The 21,327-nt window shown below is 39.9% G+C and overlaps 1 long non-coding RNA gene across 1 annotated transcript; it reads right to left on the reverse strand.

The window, feature by feature from the left end:
• Nucleotides 1–221: 221 nt before the first annotated feature.
• Nucleotides 222–20,837, reverse strand: LOC138991698 (uncharacterized). The gene is made up of 3 exons (XR_011467565.1): nucleotides 20,769–20,837; nucleotides 1,555–1,735; nucleotides 222–458 (listed from the first exon to the last, which is right to left on the reverse strand). It is a non-coding gene; the product is annotated as an uncharacterized lncRNA (long non-coding RNA).
• Between the last annotated feature and the right edge of the window lie 490 nt (nucleotides 20,838–21,327).

A 21,327-nucleotide genomic window follows, 5' to 3' on the forward strand; every position in this document is an offset into this window, starting at 1 on the left:
GGAAAAAAATCCCTCCAAAAAAAATTAAAAAGCAGACAAAATTACCCAAGACAAAAGTGCATTTAAAGAATAGTGCTTTCAGTTAAAAAAAACATTTTTTTTTAGTTTAAAAAGAGGAAATAAAGAAAAAACAAAGACTTTCAATTTTAATGGTATATAGTGATGTGTTCTGAAACAGGAGAGGAATTTAGTTTCCCAACAGTGATCTGTGTCTTCATTCATTGACCAAACATGTTTTGAGGATGACATTTAGGCTTCCCAGGCGATGCTAGTGGCAAGAGATGTGGGTTTGAAGAGATGCAGGTTTGATCCCTGGGCTGAGAAGATCCCCTGGAATGGGAAGTGGCAACACATTCCAGTATTTTTGCCTGGGAAATTCCATGGACAGAGGAGCCTGGAAGGTTGCAGACCATGGGGTCACAGAATCGGACATGACTAAGCACACACAGCGAGGTGTCCTGAAATACAAGAGGAGTTTAGAGTTTCCCAACAGTGATATATAACTTTATTTATTGAAAAAACATTTATTGAGTGACTACTGTGAGCAAAGAACTGTCCCAGGTGCTTGGATCCATCAGCGAAAAATAAAGACAGAAATCATCTTCCATTTTGGCTTAAATTCTACTAGCAATGTGGGTGAAGACTGAAAATAGATATTAAAAAATACACATAATAAACAAATGAATAAATTGTGTGCTTACTTAAAAGTAAGTCATGCTACTGGGGAAAAAAGGAAAGATGAACAGAAATAGAGAAATGTACAGACGAGGGGTGGGGCAGGAACACGTAGGGAAAGTAATTGATGTGGGTGGAGAAATTAGGGGAAAAAAGACAATTAGATGGACAGGTAACCTGATAATTGGGGTCATCTGTTTCCTACAGATTTCTAAAATCGGAAATACTATGATAACACTAATATGATAATACTAACATATTAGAATAGTTTATCTTATTTGTGTGTGCTATTGGGTTTTGAGGATGTGATTTTGGTATTTTCTCAAGAATGTTATTTTGGCCATCCCAAATGGCTTGTGGGATCCCAGTTTCTGGACCAGGGACTGAACCCAAGCCCCAGCAGTGAAAACACCAAGTCCTAACCACTGGGCCACCAGGGAATCCCCCAGAAAAAAATCTTCATAATCCACACTTGAGCAATGCAAAAATTACATTTGCATTTGCTTTGTTGTTGATGTTTTCTTTGTTGTTACTGCTTCTTCTGTTGACTGTGGAAATCATGGCAAGGGTATGGACTCTACCTTTAGATCAACAACAAGATGGAAATAAAGGAGAGCCTCAAGATATAAAGCCAGTCCTTAAGAGTTCAATCAAGTTAGGTAATGAGAGACCTTCGTAATGAGAACACAAGACTTCTGGGAACACACAGTCTTGGGGAGGATATCAGAGGTACAGGATCTGCAAGCACTTTTTGTTGATATTTTGTAGGGAAATCTGACCTCCATTAGTGTCTCTGTGACTAACGTGCAGAGAGAAAGTGACTGCCAAAGCATAACCCACCTACTTACTGGCTGAGCCCAAACAAAACTTTAATGTTACCTTCATCCAAGGCTGACTTGCTTCCCACTTCTCATTGGCTCTTATTGACCTCTCCCTGGTCACTGTGCATACACCATCCCAATTCGGTCTCTGCCTTCCAAGGACACATAGTTATGTGGCATAATATAAGATTCTTGACAAAATGATTCTGAACAGGCAGGAGAAAATAATATACTAAACACTAGAACAAAAAGCAAAAAGGATAAATGGGCATCTTGACCAAAATATGTTTACCATTTTGCAATCTGAGTGTAATCTTCAGTGAGTAATTTATATTCAATCTAATAAAAGTATGTCAGAAAGTTTATGATCAAATGTAACACAAATCATGAATGAGGGCTGCAGTGAGTACGGAAGAATTATGCCTGTCATCCACATAATACAGGCGAAGGCAATACGATACTTTTAGACCTGAGAAAGTTTCAAACTGCGACTAAAAAGTTCTTGCTAAAGTACATGCATTTTCCCAGCGGCTGCATATGTTTGCCTGACAAAACCCATGGCTGGGCAATGGGTCCCAAGGTGTTAACATTAAATTCCCACTCACACAGTAAGTTCTTCAATTCATGCGGCTGAGCTGACAGCCCTGTAGAATGCTTTTCCATAAACAAATTCCATTCAATAGCCTGTTTTCCCCTTTAGTTGCTGAAGAGAATTGTAATGGCTAGCTAAGATTCTTTGAACAAACGAGAGAAAAATCTTCAAGTAAATAGGACCTTCAGACAACAGAAAATTATTCTTTATTATGTTCTGCTTCCTGAGAGCAAACCACAAATGTCCCTTTTTTCCCCCACTAATTGTTGAAAAGTTTGTGTAAATGTCGTTTCATTCCACAATAAGGAGAGCAGAAAGAACATGCTCTTGTCTAATCTCGTTTAATAGGTCTGCCTAGTATTTAAGCACAGAAGTTCTGGATTTCAGCAGACCTAAGTTCATATCTCAGAAGAATCTATGTGAAATTGGGCACATTAAAGGAAGCGCAGCCAAGAAGAGCTATCCCATGTCCAAGGTCAGGGGCAGCAGCCAGGAGGAGATACTCCATGTTCAAGGTAAGGAGCAGCGGCTGTGCTTTGCTGGAGCAGCCGTGAAGAGATACTCCACATCTAAGGTAAGAGAAACCCAAGTAAGACAGTTGGCACTGAGAAAGGGCATCAGAGGGCAGACACTGCAACCAAAATCACAGGCAGCTAGCCAATCTGATCACATGGACCACAGCCTCGTCTAACTTAACGAAACTAAGGCATGCTGTGTGGGGCCACCCAAGACGGACGGGTCATGGTGGAGAGTTCTGACAGAATGTGGTCCACTGGAGAAGGGAATGGCAAACCACTTCAGTATTCTTGCCTTGAGAATCCCATGAACAGTATGGAAAGGCAAAAAGATAGGACACTGAAAGATGAACTCCCCAGGTAGGTAGGTGCCCAATATGCTACTGGAGATCAGTGGAGAAATAACTCCAGAAAGAATGAAGCGATGGAGCCAAAGCAAAAACAACACCCAGTTGTGGATGGGACTGGTGATAAAGCAAGGTTCGATCCTGTGAAGAGCAATATTCAATATTGCATAGGAACCTGGAATGTTAGATCCATGAATCAAGGCAAATTGGAAGTGGTCAAACAGGAGAGGACAAGTGCGAACATTGACATTCTAGTAATCAGCAAACTAAGACAGACTGGAATGGGTGAATTTAACTCAGAACCATTATATCTGCTACTGTGGGTAGGAATCCCTTAGAAGAAATGGAGTAGCCATCATAGTCAACAAAAGAGTCTGAAATGCAGTACTTGGATGCAATCTCAAAAACGACAGAATGATCTCTGTTCATTTCCAAGGCGAACCATAAAATATCACAGTAATCCAAATCTATGCCCCAACCAGTAACGCTGAAGAAGCTGAAGCTGAACAGTTCTATGAAGACCTACAAGACCTTCTAGAACTAACACCTACCTAAAAAAGATGTGCTTTTCATTATAGGGGACTGGAATGCAAAAGTAGGACGTCAAGAGGCACCTGGAGTAACAGGCAAATTTGGCCTTGGAGTATGGAATGAAGCAGGGCATGGCATTAGCCTTTGAGTTCTGCCAAGAGAATGCACTGGTCATAGCAAACACCTTCTTCCAACAACACAAGGGAAGACTCTACACATGGACATCACCAGATAGTCAACACTGAAATCAGATTGATTATATTCTTTGCAGCCAAAGATGGAGAAGCTCTGTACAGTCAACAAAAACAAGACCAGGAGCTGACTGTGGCTCAGATCATGAACTCCTTATTGCCAAATTCAGACTGAAATGGAAGAAAGTGAAGAAAACCACTAAACCATTCAGGTATGACCTAAATCAAATACCTTATGACTATACAGTAGAAGTGAGAAATAGATTTAAGGGACTAGATCTGATAGACAGAGTGCCTGATGAACTATGGATGGAGGTTCGGGACATTGTACAGGAGAAAGGAATCAAGACCATCCCAAAGAAAAAGAAATGCAAAAAAGCAAAATGGATGTCTGAGGAGACCTTACAAATAGCTGTGAAAAGAAAGGAAGTGAAAAGAAAAAGGAGAAAAGGAAAGATATACCCATTTGAATGTAGAGTTTCAAAGAATAACAAGGAGATAAGAAAGCCTTCCAAAGTGATCAATGCAAAGAAATAGAGGAAAACAACAGAATGGGAAAAACTAGAGATCTCTTCAAGAAAATTAGAAATACCAAGGAAACATTTCATGCAAAGATGGGCTCAATAAAGGACAGAAATGCTAGGGACCTAACAGAAGTAGAAGATATTAAGAAGAAGTGGCAAGAAAACACAGAAAAACTGTACAAAAAAGATCATGACCCAGATAATCACGATGGTGTGATCATTCACCTAGACCCAGACATCCTGGAATGTGAAGTCAAATGGGCCTTAGGAAGCATTACTACAAACAAAGCTAGTGGATGTGATGGAATTCCAGTTAAGCTATTTCACATCCTGAAAGATGATGCTGTGAAAGTGCTACACTCAATATGTCAGCAAGTTTGGAAAACTCAGTAGTGGCCACAGGACTGGAAAAGGTCAGTTTTCATTCTGATCCCAAAGAAAGTCAGTGTCAAAGAATGTTCAAACTACCACACAACTGCAATCATCTCACACACTAATAAATAATGCTTAAAATTCTCCAAGCTAAGCTTCAGCAATATGTGAACCATGAACTTCCAGATGTTCAAGCTGGTTTTAGAAAAGGCAGAGGAACCAGAGATCAAAGTGCCAACATCTGCTGGATCATGGAAAAAGCAAGAGAGTTCCAGAAAAACATCTATTTCTGCTTTATTGCCTATGCCAAAGCCTTTGACTGTGTGGATCACAATAAACTGTGGAAAATTCTGAAAGAGATGGGAATACCAGACCACCTGACCTGCCTCTTGAGAAACCTATATGCAGGTCAGGAAGCAACAGTTAGACCTGGACATGGAACAACAGACTAGTTCCAAATAGGAAAAGGAGTACATCAAGGCTATATATTGTCACCCTGCTTATTTAACTTATATGCAGAGTACATCATAAGAAACGCTGGGCTGGATGAAGCACAGGAATCAAGATTGCTGGGAGAATCATCAATAACCTCAGATATGCAGATGACATCACCCTTATGGCAGAAAATGAAGAACTAAAGAGTCTCTTGATGAAGGTGAAAGAGGAGAGTTAAAAAGTTGGCTTAAAGCTCAACATTCACAAAACTAAGATCATGGCATCCGGTCCCATCACTTCATGGCAAATAGATGGGGAAACAGTGGAAACAGTGGCTGACTTTATTTTTCATGCCTCCAAAATCACTGCAGATGGTGACTGCAGCCATGAAATTAAAAGATGCTTACTCCTTGGAAGGAAAGATATGACCAACCTAGACAGCATATTGAAAAGCAGAGACATTGTCATCGAAGGTCCATCTAGTCAAGGCTATGGTTTTTCAGGTAGTCATGTATGGATGTGAGAGTTGGACTATAAAAAAAGCTGAGTGCCGAAGTATTGATACTTTTGAACTGTGGTGTTGGAGAAGACTCTTGAGAGTCCCTTGGACTGCAAGGAGATCCAGCCAGTCCATCCTAAAGGAAATCAGTCCTGAATATTCTTTGGAAGGACTGATGCTGAAGCTGAAACTCCAATACTTTGGCCACCTGATGCGAACAGCTGACTCATTTGAAAAGACTCTGATGCAGGGAAAGATGAGGGCAGGAGGAGAAGAGGACGACAGAGGATGAGATGGTTGGATGGCATCACTGACTCGATGGACGTGAGTCTCAGTAAACTCTGGGAGTTGCTGATGGACAGGGAGGCCTGGTGTGCTGCATATCATGGGGTCGCAAAGAATTGTATATGACTGAGCGACTGAACTGAACGAAAATTACCAGAGCAAAGTTTAATCATCTATAAAGCAGGGGTAATATTTGCATCTAACACATAGGTGCTTGTTTACTTTGATCAGTATTTTTAATGTAAATACTGATCATAGATCTGGCCTTTGAAAACTTTAAAAAACACTATTATAAATGTATCATCCTCTAGAATTAGTGGGTACCCTTTTAAAGCAATCAGAAGTTATAATGGCACCACAGATAACATAAATTGATAACACTAACATTCATGTCAGTGTTCATGAACATGAAGAATTTAATGTGTTTACTAAGTAGTAACTAAGCAGAATACTAAGGATAGTATATATTATTATGATTATTTATTACTAAGCATTGGTGAGTCTACTGCACACTAGACATCTAGATATTTTAAACAGACTCTTACAGTAAACCATCCAATGTCTTATTAATCTATAACACAGGGAAGAAAATGGAGATACAGATGTATAATGCCTTTTCTAAAGTCACAGTTGAAGAAAAGTGTGTAACAAACTCTAATCTTAAGGAACTTAGTGAATGAATATAACATTATTCTTTGAACTCATTATGTTTATGTCACATCATTCATGAATTTAGGAGTGGGGTATGCACTATCTAGGAAATATAATTTGGAGAGGTTATAATAAGTATTATTGAGAAATTTATACAGATTGTTTATGCTGCTGCTGCTGCTAAGTCGCTTCAATCGTGTTCGACCCTGTGCAACACCATAGACGGCAGCCCACCAGGCTCCCCCGTCCCTGGGATTCTCCAGGCAAGAACACTGGAGTGGGTTGCCATTTCCTTCTCCAGTGCATGAAAGTGAAAGGTGAAAGTGAAGTCGCTCAGTCGTGTCCAACTCTTAGCGACCCCATGGACTGCAGCCTACCAGGCTCCTCCGCCCATGGGATTTTCCAGGCAAGAATACTGGAGTGGGGTGCCATTGCCTTCTCTGACAGATTGTTGATAAGTTTATACAATTGAGATGATGGAAAGGGTTGAATAGCAAAACAAGTAAAAAAACATTTTAGTGAAAAAAGAGATATAATGTGTTGATGAACACGACTGCTTAATATATCATGTATGCTTAGTCACTCAGTCGTGTCTGATTCTTTGCCACCCCATGGACTATAGCCTGCCAGGCCCCTCTGTCCTTGGAGGTTCTCCAGGCAAGAATACAGGAGTGGGTTGCCATGCCCTCCTCCAGGGGATCTTCCCAACCCAGGGATCAAACCCAGGTCTCCCATATTGCAGCTGGATTCTTTACTGTCTGAGCCACCAGGGGATTCCTGATACATTATAAAAGTGCCAATTCACTCTCAAATAAATTTATACATATTTGCAAGTCTAATGAAATTTCAGCTGCATTAAAAAAATTATGTACAGAAAAATTACGGAAGCTCAAGACAATCATGAAAATTTTGAGCAAACATAGAAAATGTGCTCTACCTGATTGAAAACACTCTCTAAAGGTATTATTAAAAATAATTAATTAGGCCAAAATAGACAAAAAATAAAATGGAACACGGAACACAGAATTTTCTATGTGTGAGAACTTAGTTGATGATAGATCATTTCAGTTCAGTCACTCAGTCGTGTCCGACTCTTCAGCAACCCCAGGGACTGCAGCACGCCAGGCTTCCCTGTCCAGCACCAACTCCTGGAGCTTGCTCAAACTCATGTCCACAAGTCAGTGATGCCATCCAACCATCTCATCCTCTGTTGTCCCCTTCTCTTTCCTGCCTTCAATCTCTCCCAGCAACAGGGTCTTTTCAAATGAGTCAGCTCTTCGCATCAGGTGGCCAAAGTATTTGAGTTTCAGCTTCAGCATCAGTCTTCCAATGAATATTCAGGCTGATTTCCTTTAGGATTTACTGATTTGATCTTGCATTCCAAAGGACTCTCAAGAGTCTTCAACACCACAGTTCAAAAGCATCATCCAGCCCAGCATTTCACATGATGTACTCTGCATATATGTTAAATAAGCAGGGTGGCAATATACAGCCTTGATGTCATCTTTTCTCAATTTGGAACCAGTCTGTTGTTCCATACAGGAGATCAAAACTTATTTAGGAAAGAACTTAGTTTATGGATACACTGAGAAAGTTGACATTATATGGACAATAACAATGTAAATATCTCACAATGTACAAAAATAAACCTTGAAGGGTTTATGTATTTAAATACCAAATTTAGAATTATAAGGGAAAGAGAGGAAATACCATTAGTCAATGTGAGAGAGGATTATGTTAGCTCTGGGGAAAAAAAAGAAAACAAACTATATAGGGAAAACTTGCTGGGTTAAACAGTATCAAATTTAAAATTTTTCACTCAAAAAATGAAAATAGATATGTCAAGTTCGGAAAAGTTATTGGCAAAATTTAAAACTTAGGGTAAATAATAACTCGAATATTTATAAAGTTTGGATGCAAAACAAGAAAATGACAGGAAATCAAGAAAAATACGTACAATAAATGAACAGGAAAGTCACATAAGGGATGCAAATGTATGACAAGTGTATGACAAAAATACAATGAACGAATTAAAATTTTACAAACAAAGGGAGATCACTTTGCATTGTCATTTCCATAGAGTAGAAAGCTGATGAATGGTTGAGAAAGTGAGGGAATAGGAAGCACCCCTGGGTGCTGCTTAGATTGTAAACCATCAGAGCCATTTCAAAAAGCAATGGTCATTAATAAGCATATTCCCCAAAGTAAAGAAACCACACCACTAGATGTGTCATCTGTGCAAGATATTGTCACAAATGATCATAAGGTTTCCTTAGGGAGGATATTCCAAGGGACCTGTTTCTACAAATGATGCAGGGTATGATTTCAGCCTGGCTATTTCTCAGTACCAGGAGACAGTCCTCTCAGTCTCTCTGTAAACAACTGGAGGTACTTGTGCTGCCTTCTCTTTCTTTCATCACCCACATTCTCATCTTAGGCAGACTGTGATAGAAGTTGTAGGCAAATGAAGTTTCTGTCACTAGTAGAATCTATATGTAACTGTGATGTATACATTTGACTACTAAACAGTCATATTTTGAAGCTTCATGTTATATTTACACATATTGGACTTGAATACAAAATTAATCCATTTTATTTGCATATACTCACATACATAGATTGAAAAATCCAGTTTTAAATGGAAAATATCTTGTAAGAAATAGTGCATGATTTATAGAAAAGCACACAACGTATGTGCACATATATGTATGTGTACATATACATATAGTCACATGCACATACATGTAAATATCATTATATATAAACCCCCACTATTTTACTAGTTTCACACATATCTAAATAGGCCATAGAGAATGTAATAATTATATATGCATACATATAATGGTAATATATTTTATATATAATAATGTAATAATGCATATATAATCCATCTCAGTTGTCAGAGAAGGTCTAGAATCAATGATATGTCAACAGCAATAAGCATACCTCATGCTTAGAAAAATTATTCATGATGTTTATGAAAGACAATGCCAAAGACTATATTCAAGGGAGGGGCTACTGTAATGAAATTTTTTGGTAGACATGAGTGTAATTCTGGACACAATAAGGAAAAATAGGGATTTATAGTCAAGGGCAGGGGTTGCATGATTGGAGTAAGGAGGGGCCTGGTGGATGGAAAGCTACTAAGTGAAAGTGTCTAGCTGCTCAGTTGTGTCTGGCTCTTTGCAATCCCATGGACTGTAGCCTGCAGGTTCCTCTGTCCATGGAATTCTCCAGGCAAAAACATTGGAGTGCGTAGCCATTCCCTTCTGCAGGAGATCTTCCTCCCTGGTCTTCCCCACTCAGCGATCGAACCTGGGTCTCCTGCATTCCAGGCAGATTTCTTTACCATCCAAGCCACCAGGGAGGGGCTAGAGTGATTCTTTGCTCTAAAAGGATTTTACCTGAGAGCAGGCCGGGGTGAGTAGGTGGTCAGACAAAGAGTAGGGGATTTTTGCTTAACTGAGTCTGAAGGATTCTTCCTAAAGTGAAGTAACTGAGCCCCAGACTGGGCCCCCAGTTTAGTGTCTATTCAGAAAGAAGACTCAGTTTCACCATCTGAATAATGAAGGAATTGGTCTAGCTAATAGCTAACCTTGCTAGATGTGGTCTCTCTTTTTCTTTTTTTGTATTGGGTATCTACTTAATCAAGATGAAGTTAATATGAAATTAATCCCCTTAGAGAAACAAGATGTTGAAGAGGGATTCAACATGATATTTATTTTTCAGTGAAGGACACATTGACGGAGTTGTGGAATCTGACTGGGATTCAGAACTGGAAAAGTGTATATACATATATACTTCTAATCTCTACCTCTTAAGTTACTACAATACCACATGCTTTATTCATTTCAGAGGTCAATTTCTTTTTCTCTGTCCCAAGTACACACAGAATCCACACAGCGTTGACTCTGAATCTCATAGAACATTTCAAAGAATTGGTAAAAGAATGCTCTTTTTCTTCACAAATTCACTTATTCCAGTCACACAATTTGTCACCTTATTTTCCAAGTATGCCTGAGAGGCAACAGAAGGTGAAACCACCACAGGAAAAAACGAAATATGCCCTCAGAAGGAAGAAGGAATGTATAATGTATAACCACAGGAGGACTTAGATATTGAAAATATAGAGATTGAGAGTAGTTTGGATTTGAATGTGCAACATTTTTGTGACTTTTTTTCCTTCTAAAAAACAAATGTGTCATTTGCTGTACCCCCAAAAATGTATTGTATATTGCTTTCTATAATTCCAGTATGCAATCCTAATACCTTAGCACTGCAGGCCTAGATAATCAAACTCTATCTTTTGAAACTGAAGTCTCCACATAAAATAGAGAAAGAAAACCATATAATTGTTACGTGTATAATCCTTAAATATAAATCAGCTGGTATTCAAATGTACACCTCAAAATTGTATGCTATGTAACTCTGTATACCATCTGCATCAATGCACAGATTTCCCATTTGTAAAATGGGAAAATTCAGAGTCTTTAATTGTGTTGAGGGGAGAAGAGAGAAAGATTCAATCATCTCACTGTGAATGGTTTACCTTACTTAGCTCTTGTATCTTGGTTTTGTGGTGCTAACCCAAAGACTGTTGGGATTAAGAACACGTCCTCTTGGTTTTCTGCTGTGCAAGACATGTTTTGGGACCCTGATTTATTTGATTCCAAATTTCTCTCTAGTGAGCTGTTTCTAAGTATATACTTGAGACGGTGACATGTTTTATAAAGGGTTAGTAAAAACCTTTTGTACATTCTGCAATTATTGTTTACTAATCTGTTATTTTTATGTCCATCCCCAGCTCTCCTGTGTCTTATTCCAATACTGGTTCTAAATACATGACAGAAGTGAGTTTCACATAACTCGCTGGAAATACCAACATCTTCATCTAAAAATTATTGTGAATTAATTGTAGGATAATATAAAAATGCACTCAGAACAGCCCAGATTCACACTAGCACAACAAAAAAATTATGGCTTAATGAACACTTAAGATTTACCAAATTATATCCAGATCCTAACACATGGTACTCTCATGCACACATGCATATTCACACATACGATTTTTGTCACCATTTAAAATTCAGCATTCAAAACCTCCTTCTCTATTCCATTCCATTTTAATCAAGTCTATTTATTTGGAAGGGAAGTAGTCCATACAAATTCACTCAAATAGTTGGTGTCTGACTGAAGGGTCAAAAGTATAAAATCATGTACTGCAGCATTGTTCTTTCACACACACACACAACCACAGAGTTCTCTTTTTACCCGTCAGGTGTCTGCTCAATTCTCCTCTCTAGATTTGACTTTGTTTTGTTTACCCTGTACCTTACCTTATGTGTATTTGAATTCCCCTGGATCTGAGGCTAGCCTAGCATCTATCAGTCTTATTATCAGCCTAGCTTTTCACAACTACCTGTTTCCATGGGCATGTATGTATGTATGTGAGTATGTATAGGCGGATGCATGTAGCATTATTTAAAGGATTCTTTGGAAACTAAACATTTTTAAAATAAAAATTCTATAGTAAGATTGGGGAGATAACAAAGCATAAACATTTTAAACATCTTTCTTCAGGTATAATTTCCATGCAAATTCCAGAGTTAAAGAGTACAATTTAAATGTATAGATGGATGGATTTTGACAAGTGTGTGTAGTCCTGAAATAAGAACCACAGTCAAGACTTAGAACACTTTCATTATAATAGAAAGTTCCATATTACCCATTTGCACTAAATTTTCACAACCACCCCATGCTCCAGGCAACCCCTGCTCAGTAATTTATGGTAATTCTGATCTTTGCTGCTAAGTCACTTCAGTCGTGTCCAACTCTGTGAGACCCCAAAGACGGCAGCCCACCAGGCTCCGCCGTCCCTGGGATTCTCCAGGCAAGAACACTGGAGTGGGTTGCCATTTCCTTCTCCAATGCATGAAAGTGAAAAATGAAAATGAAGTCGCTCAGTCGTGTCCGACTCTTAGCGACCCCATGGACTGCAGCCTACCAGGCTCCTCCGTCCATGGGACTTTCCAGGCAAGAGTACTGGAGTGGGGTGCCATCACTTTCTCCGAATTCTGATCTTTAGGTCTGGCTATACTACTAAATTATATACTCATAGCTCAGTGTGCTTTTAATTTGTAATTCCCTAATTACTATTGATTTTGAACATCATTTTTATCTCCTTATTTTGCTTTTGTAATACATTCTTTGGCTAAATATGCTTTCAAGTTTTCTATCCATTATTTCAGCCACTTACTCATGTCCGACACTATGCAACTCCATGGACTGCAGCGCACCAAGCCTCTCTGTCCATCACCAACTCCCGGAGTTTACTCAAACTCATGTCCATTGAGTTGGTTATGCCATCCGACCGTCGCATCCTCTGTCATCCCCTTCTTCTCCTGCCCCCAATCCCTCCCAGCATCAGGGTCTTTTCAAATGAGTCAGTTCTTCGAACAGGGTGGCCAAGGTATTGGAGTTTCAGCTTCAACATCAACCCTTCCAATGAATATTCAGGACTGATTTCCTTTAGGATTGACTAGTTGTATCTCTTTGCAGTCCAAGTCACTCTCAAGAGTCTTCTCTAACACCACATTGAAAAAGCATCAAATTTTCGGCACTCAGCTTTCTTTACAGTCCAACTCTCACATCCATACATGACTACTGGAAAAACCATAGCCTTGACTAGACGGACCTTTGTTGGCAAAGTAATGTCTCTGCTTTTTAGTATGCTGCTATGTTGGTCATAACTTTTCTTCCAAGGAGCAAGCGTCTTTTAATTTCATGGCTGCAGTCACCATCTGCAGCGATTTTGGAGCCCCCCAAAATAAAGTCTGTCACTGTTTCCCCATCTATTTCCCATGAAGTGATGGGACCAGATGCCATGATCTTCGTTTTCTGAATGTTGAGCTTTAAGCCAACTTTTAAACTCTTCTCTTTCACTTTCATCAAGAGGCTCTTTAGTTCTTTACTTCCTACGATAAGGGTGGTGTCATCTGCATATCTGAAATTATTAATATTTCTCCTGGCAGTCTTGATTCCAGCTTGTGCTTCTCCAGTACTCTGCATATAAGTTAAATAAGCAGGGTGACAATATACAGCCTTGATGTACTCCTTTCCCGATTTGGAATCAGTCTGCTGTTCCATGTCCAGCTCTAACTGTTGCTTCTTGAACTGCATACAGATTTCTCTGGAGGCAGGTCAGGTGGTCTGGTATCCCCATCTCTTTCAGATTTTTCCACAGTTTATTGTGATCCACACAGTCAAAGGCTTTGGCATAGGCAATAAAGCAGAAGTAGATATTTTTCTGGAACTCCTTTGCTTTTTCAATGATCCAGCGGATGTTGGCAATTTGATCTCTGGTTCCTCTGCCTTTTCTAAATCCAGCTTGAACATCTGGAAGTTCATGGTTCACATACCGTTGAAGCCTGGCTTGGAGAATTTTGAGCATTACTTTGCCAGCCTGTGAGATGAATGCAATTCTGTGGTAGTTTTAGCATTGTTTGGCACTGCCTTTCTTTGGGACTGGAATGAAAACTGACCTTTATCAGTCTTTATTATCTGGTTTTTTTCCTTATAGCAATCAACATTTTAAATCATACATATTTGACTGTAGTAATAGAACTATTTGAACAAAACAAACAAACATAAAAAAACGACGCATTGGCAATATTACTTTCCTTGATTTTCAAACACCTTGCATTAAATATTTAGTTAAACTTTCTCGGACGAGGGGTATCTCCTCACTGCCACCCTTCCTGACCTTCAACTTGGAATAGCTCCTCTAGGCCCTCCTGCGCCTGCGCAGCCACGGCTCCTTGGACCTGGGGTTGGTCCTCCAGGCAACCGCCCCTGGCCTCGGGCGTGGGGTAGCTCCTCCCGCCCGGCGCCCCTGGCCTCGGGATTAGGGGCATGGGGTAGCTCCTTTGGGCCACAGCCCCTGACCTCGGACACGGGGTACCTCCTCTTGTCGCCGCCCCTGACCTCGGAAGCTAGGTGTCTCCTCTCGGCCGTCCCCCAACATCGGAGGCGGGTTAGCTCCTCTCAGCCGTTCCTGCGCCATCACAGTCTGGTACTCTCGGCCTGCCCCTGACCTCGGACGTAGGGTAACTCCACTTGGCCCCCGCCCTTCCGGCGGGGGGGGGGGGTCCTCTCGGCTTCTGCCCCTGACCTCGGACGTGGGGTGGCTCCTCACGCAGCCGCCTGCGCTTTAGCGCGTGGTCGCAGCCGCCGCGCTTTAGCTGCTGGTCGCAGCCGCGCCGCCGCGCTTTAGCGCCGCAGCCCCCCGCGCTTTAGCCCGGTCGCAGCCCCTGCGCTTTAGCAGAGTGATGGTGTGATCACTGACCTAGAGCCAGACATCCTGGGATGTGAAGTCAAGTGGGTCTTGGGAAGCATCACTATGAACAAAGCTAGGGGAGGTGATGGAATTCCAGTTGAGCCATTCCAAATCCTGAAAGATGATGCTGTGGAAGTCCTGCACTCAATATGCCAGCAAATTTGGAAAACTCAGCAGTGGCCACAGGACTGGAAAAGGTCAGTTTTCATTCCAATCCTAAAGAAAGGCAATGCCAAAGAATGTTCAAACTACCACACAACTGCACTCATCTCACACGCTAGTAAAGTAATGCTCAAAATTCTCAAAGCCAGGCTTCAGCAATATGTGAACCATGAACTTCGTGATGTTCAAGCTGGTTTTAGAAAGGGCAGAGGCACCGGAGATCAAATTACCAACATCCGCTGGACCATGGAAAAAGCAGGAGAGTTCCAGAAAAACATCTATTTCTGCTTTATTGACTATGTCAAAGCCTTTGACTGTGTGGATCACAATAAACTGTGGAAAAATCTGAAAGAGATGGGAATACCAGACCACCTGATCTGTCTCTTGAGAAATGTGTATGCAGGTCAGGAAGCAACAGTTAGACCTGGACATGGAACAACAGACTGGTTCCAAATAGGAAAAGGAGTACATCAAGGCTGTATACTGTCACCCTGTTTATTTAACTTCTATGAAGAGTACATCATGAGAAACGCTGGACTGGAAGAAACACAAGCTGGAATCAAGATTGCCAGGAGAAATATCAATAACCTCAGATATGCAGATGACACCACCCTTATGGCAGAAAGTGTAGAGGAACTCAAAAGCCTCTTGATGAAAGTGAAAGTGGAGAGTGAAAAAGTTGGCTTAAAGCTCAACATTCAGAAAAGGAAGATCATGGCATCTGGTCCCATCACTTCATGGGAAATAGATGGGGAAACAGTGTCAGACTTTATTTTTCTGGGCTCCAAAATCACTGCAGATGGTGACTACAGCCATGAAATTAAAAGACGCTTACTACTTGGAAGGAAAGTTATGACCAACCTAGATAGCATATTCAAAAGCAGAGACATTACTTTGCCAACAAAGGTCCGTCTAGTCAAGGCTATGGTTTTTCCAGTGGTCATGTATGGATGTGAGAGTTGGACTGTGAAGAAGGCTGAGTGCCAAAGAATTGATGCTTTTGAACTGTGGTGTTGGAGAAGACTCTTGAGAGTCCCTTGGACTGCAAGGAGATTCAACCAGTCCATTCTGAAGGATATCAGCCCTGGGATTTCTTTGGAAGGAATGATGCTAAAGCTGAAACTCCAGTACTTTGGCCACCTCATGCGAAGAGTAGACTCACTGGAAAAGACTCTGATGCTGGGAGGGATTGGGGGCAGGAGGAGAAGGGGACGGCAGAGGATGAGATGGCTGGATGGCATCACTGACTTGATGGACGTGAGTCTGAGTGAACTCTGGGAGTTGGTTATGGACAGGGAGGCCTGGCGTGCTGTGATGCATGGGGTCACAAAGAGTCAGACACGACTGAGCGACTGATCTGATCTGATCTGATCTAGACTTTCTTGGAGATCTGGCTTCAATCCCTGGGTCAGATCTCCTGGAGAAGGAAATGGGAACTTACTCCAGTATTCTTGCCTGGAAAATCCCAGGGACAGAGGATCCTGGCAGGCTACAGTCCATGGGGTCGCAAAGAGTCAGACATGACTGAGCGACTTCATTTTCACTTTCACTTTGGAGTTTAAGTTTCACGATTCATTGAACACTGTTCCAGATGTTCATGGGGTACCATGGTGTGGGGTTTGGGAATAGCAGGTTATATATTTTTGTTGTTTTAAAGTGATAATTTTGTGGTAGTTAGTTATGCAGTAATAGAATACAAATTCAGTAGAAATAAAAGCAAAAGTAAACAGTTGGGATCAAACTTATAACTCTGTGCAATAAAACCAAAAACAATGCAAAATGACAACCTACAGACTAGGATAAAGTATCAAAATGATGCAACCATGAAGTGCTTAATTTCCAAAATACACAAATAGCTCATATAACTCAATAGCAAGAAACAAGCAACCTAATAAAAAATGGACAGAAATTCTAAACAGACACATTTCCAAAGAAGACACAGATGGCTGATAGGCATAAGAAAAGATGCTAAACATTGCTAATTATTAGAGTAATGTATTCAGAGCTATAATGAGATATTACTTCATAGTGTTTAGAATGGTCATTATCAAAAAGTCTACAAATAATAAATGCTGGAGAGGGTGTTGAGAAAAGGAAATTTCCTTACACTGTTGGTGGGAATGTAAATTAGTGCAGTCACTATGTAGAACAGTATGGAAGTTGCTTTAAAAAAATACTAAAAATAGAGTTATTATATGATCCAGAAAATATATAACTGGAAAATACAACAGCTCTAATTTGAAAAAGATACATGCACTCCAACATTCCTTCAGCACTATTGACAATTGCCAAGATAAGGAAGCAACCTAAGAGACCATCAACAGCTGAATGGATAAAGAAGATGCAAAATGCATACATTGGAGTATTACTCAGCCATAGAAAAAGAATGAAATAATGCCATTTGCAGCAATATGGATGAACCTAGAGAGTATCATACTAAATGAAGTCAGTCAGAGAAAGACAAATATGTGATATCATATATTTGTGAAATATAAAAAATAGTACAAATGAACTTATTACAAAACAGAAACAGGCTCACAGACATAGAAACAAACTTATGGTTACAAAAGAGGAAGGAGAAAGAGGAATACATTGGGAGTATGGGATGAACAGATGCATGCAACCATATAGAAAATAGATAAACAACAGGGATTTATTGTATGGAACAGAGAAATATATTCAATATCTTATAATAAACTATAATGGAGAAGAACCACTTGATGTACACATAAAACTAACACAATATTATAAACCAACTATACATTAATTAAAAAAAAAAAAATACAGGACTTCCCTGGTGATCCAGTGGTTAAGAATCTGCCTGCTAATGCAGGAGTCATGGGTTCAATCCCAGGTCTGGGAAGATCCCACATCCCTCAGGGAAACTAAGCCTAGGTAGAACCACAAGTACTGAGCCTACACTCTAAAGCCTGTAACCCACAACTACTGAGATCACATGCCACAGCTACTGAAGCCGGCTTGCCCCAGACCCAGTGCTCTCCAACAGGAGAAGCCACAGCAACAAGAAGCCCACACCCTGCAACTTGAAAGTAGACTCTACTTGCTACAGCTAAAGAAAGCCCATACCCTATAACAAAGACCCAGCATAACCAAAAATAAATCAGACTTTGTTAAAGAATATGTTTAATATATAATAAATATATATATAATAAATTATTATTTAAATAAACAGATCAGATCAGATAAGTCGCTCAGTCATGTCCGACTCTTTGCGACCCCATGAATCACAGCACACCAGGCCTCCCTGTCCATCATCAACTCCCGGAGTTCACTCAAACTCACGTCCATTGAGTCAGTGATGCCATCCAGCCATCTCATCCTCTGTCATCCCCTTCTCCTCCTGCCCCCAAACCCTCCCAGCATCAGAGTCTTTTCCAATGAGTCAACTCTTCGCATGAGGTGGCCAAAGTACTGGAGTTTCAGCTTTAGCATCATTCCTTCCAAAGAAATCCCAGGGCTGACCTCCTTCAGAATGGACTGGTTGAATCTCCTTGCAGTCCAAGGGACTCTCAAGAGTCTTCTCCAACACCACAGTTCAAAAGCATCAATTCTTCGGCGCTCAGCCTTCTTCACAGTCCAACTCTCACATCCATACATGACCACAGGAAAAACCATAGCCTTGACTAGACGGACCTTTGTTGTCAAAGTAATGTCTCTGCTTTTGAATATGCTATCTAGGTTGGTCATAACTTTCCTTCCAAGGAGTAAGCGTCTTTTAATTTCATGGCTGTAGTCACCATCTGCAGTGATTTTGGAGCCCAGAAAAATAAAGTCTGACACTGTTTCCACTGTTTCCCCATCTATTTCCCATGAAGTGATGGGACCAGATGCCATGATCTTCCTTTTCTGAATGTTGAGCTTTAAGCCAACTTTTTCACTCTCCACTTTCACCTTCATCAAGAGGCTTTTGAGTTCCTCTTCACTTTCTGCCATAAGGGTGGTGTCATCTGCATATCTGAGGTTATTGATATTTCTCCTGGCAATCTTGATTCCAGCTTGTGTTTCTTCCAGCCCAGCATTTCTCATGATGTACTCTGCATATAAGTTAAATAAACAGGTGCCAATATGCAGCCTTGACGTACTCCTTTTCCTATTTGGAACCAGTCTGTTGTTCCATGTCCAGTTCTAACTATTGCTTCCTGACCTGCATACAGATTTCTCAAGAGACAGATCAGGTGGTCTGGTATTCCCATCTCTTTCAGATGAGCTAAATAAATTTGCAATGTTATTTGTAAGTAAAATTGTATCGGTATACAGTCATACATTCGTATCTATTGTCTATGGCTGATTTTGCACTACTGTCAGAGTGGAGTAGCTGCAACAGGACGGTAAGGCTTTTTCAAGCCTTTTCAAGCCTTACCGTCCTGTTGCAGCTACTCCACTCTGACAGTAGTGCAAAATCAGCCATAGACAATAGATACGAATGTATGACTGTATACCGATACAATTTTACTTACAAATAACATTGCAAATTTATTTAGCTCATGGGCCACAGTTTTCAGACTCCTAATCTAGCAAATCTAGGGGACTGTAAATAATAAGTAGTTTTTGCTTTAACCCAACAAAAACAGGATAAACCATTGGATGGCTTTACCATGGAGATAAATTGCTGAATTTACATTTCAAAAATCACTCTACCCGAGACTGTAATAGTGTATAAGAGAATGGAGTACATCAGAGTGCAAACCATAGAATAATTTGTTGGTAACTGCAGTTGAGAGATATTGTTAACAGGATGATTGTTAGAAGGGTGACAGAGATGGAAAGAGGTCAGTCTGTATGGGGGTGTGTGCACAGACATGCATAAACCTTCCATCAGGATAGAAGCTGAACATTTTTTTTGACATTTTCCTTTGTGTGAATAAACAGATTCTGCAACATCTGTAACATAATTCTAAAGAAAGAGGCAGAGCTTTATCTATGAGAATGGCATTGGAGTGATTAAATGATGATTTCCTGTACACAGTGGATTTATATGAGTTATAGGGAAGAGAATAGCTCTACTGACCGGGTGATTTAATGTTCTCTTCCTAACAACTTGCAAAACATTATGAGATGGTGAGAATGATATCACCAGAGGCATTTTGAAACTGCTTGAAATTGATCACTACTAGACAATAGCTTTCTTTTTGCCTTGCCTATTCTCAGATAGTCGGCTGTTTGAAATAGCTATTTTTGAAAGCCTTTTTATTGGAATGGTTTCTTTTGCACTGAATGGTTGCTTAGCTAACAAAGCACCCAACCTAGAGAAAGACACATAGTAGGCATTAAGTAAATGCTAGTGGACTCAATCTCACTTGGCTGGAACAAAGTCATTTTTATATTAAGTCTGTGTTTAAAATATTAGAGCAAAGTCCAGGATTATGGTTAATACCAGATTATGTAGAGCCAACTTTTAATTTTCGTAATAAGGAAATTCAATTTTTTTTTAACTTTTTATGTTGTATTGGGTATAGCCGATTAACAATGTTGTGATAGTTTCAGGTCAACAGGTGAAATTTATTTATTTCTCCCTGCATCGCCTTCGTTTCCACATGTGCTGCTGGTCCACAGTTCATGCCTGAACACATTACCTGGGCCATTTCTCAGGATTGTGTTTTCAGCAAGCAACTGAGGGGTGAGGTTACATTTCCCTCAGGGACAAAGGTTTACTATAAAACCTGCTTGCTATAAAATCGTTGGTTTCTTAAGCTCAGTGTTCCCCTTCTGTGTTACAACCCTCTGTGTATGCAGACATCTGTCTAGATGTCCTGCTTGGGATTTTCAGGGCAAGCAGAATTGATACAAACATTTGGATACTCATGTGACTTACTGTATCTTTGATGTGATGTGATGAAGTTCTTTGTCTCTGACCAAACAGTTTCATGTCTTCTGCCAGCATCTATGAAAAAAGCATCAGGCTCAACTTAGTACTAAATTTTAAGTAGGGAATAATCAAATCCTAGCCATGAGAAAATGAATATTTTGCATAAATATTCCATATTGAATACTTCTAATTATACACAAAGAGACTATTTGTAATTTATAATTATAAACATACACACACATACAGACACACACACATATGCATATGTGTCTGTTGAGCTTTATACCTTTAAAATTAATCATTGTGAAATTAAATAATTTTATTCTGTTGCTATTTTCCCAAATATTTATGAAATAACATCAATGTTAATGACATAAATGATGATAGTACCTTTATGGCTTACAAGCACTTTTTCAAAGGTTGCTTTTGATCTTCAAACTTTCAGGTATGTGTGGTGAATATTATTAGTACAAATATACATGAAAACCTATTATTCAAAAGTTTTCTATAACTTTCTCAAATAATTGTAATGTTTAAAACCTACACTTATAATTTGAAATTGTCC

The sequence above is a fragment of the Bos mutus genome, chromosome 18 (assembly GCF_027580195.1).
Source record: "Bos mutus isolate GX-2022 chromosome 18, NWIPB_WYAK_1.1, whole genome shotgun sequence".
Taxonomy (NCBI): domain Eukaryota; kingdom Metazoa; phylum Chordata; class Mammalia; order Artiodactyla; family Bovidae; genus Bos; species Bos mutus.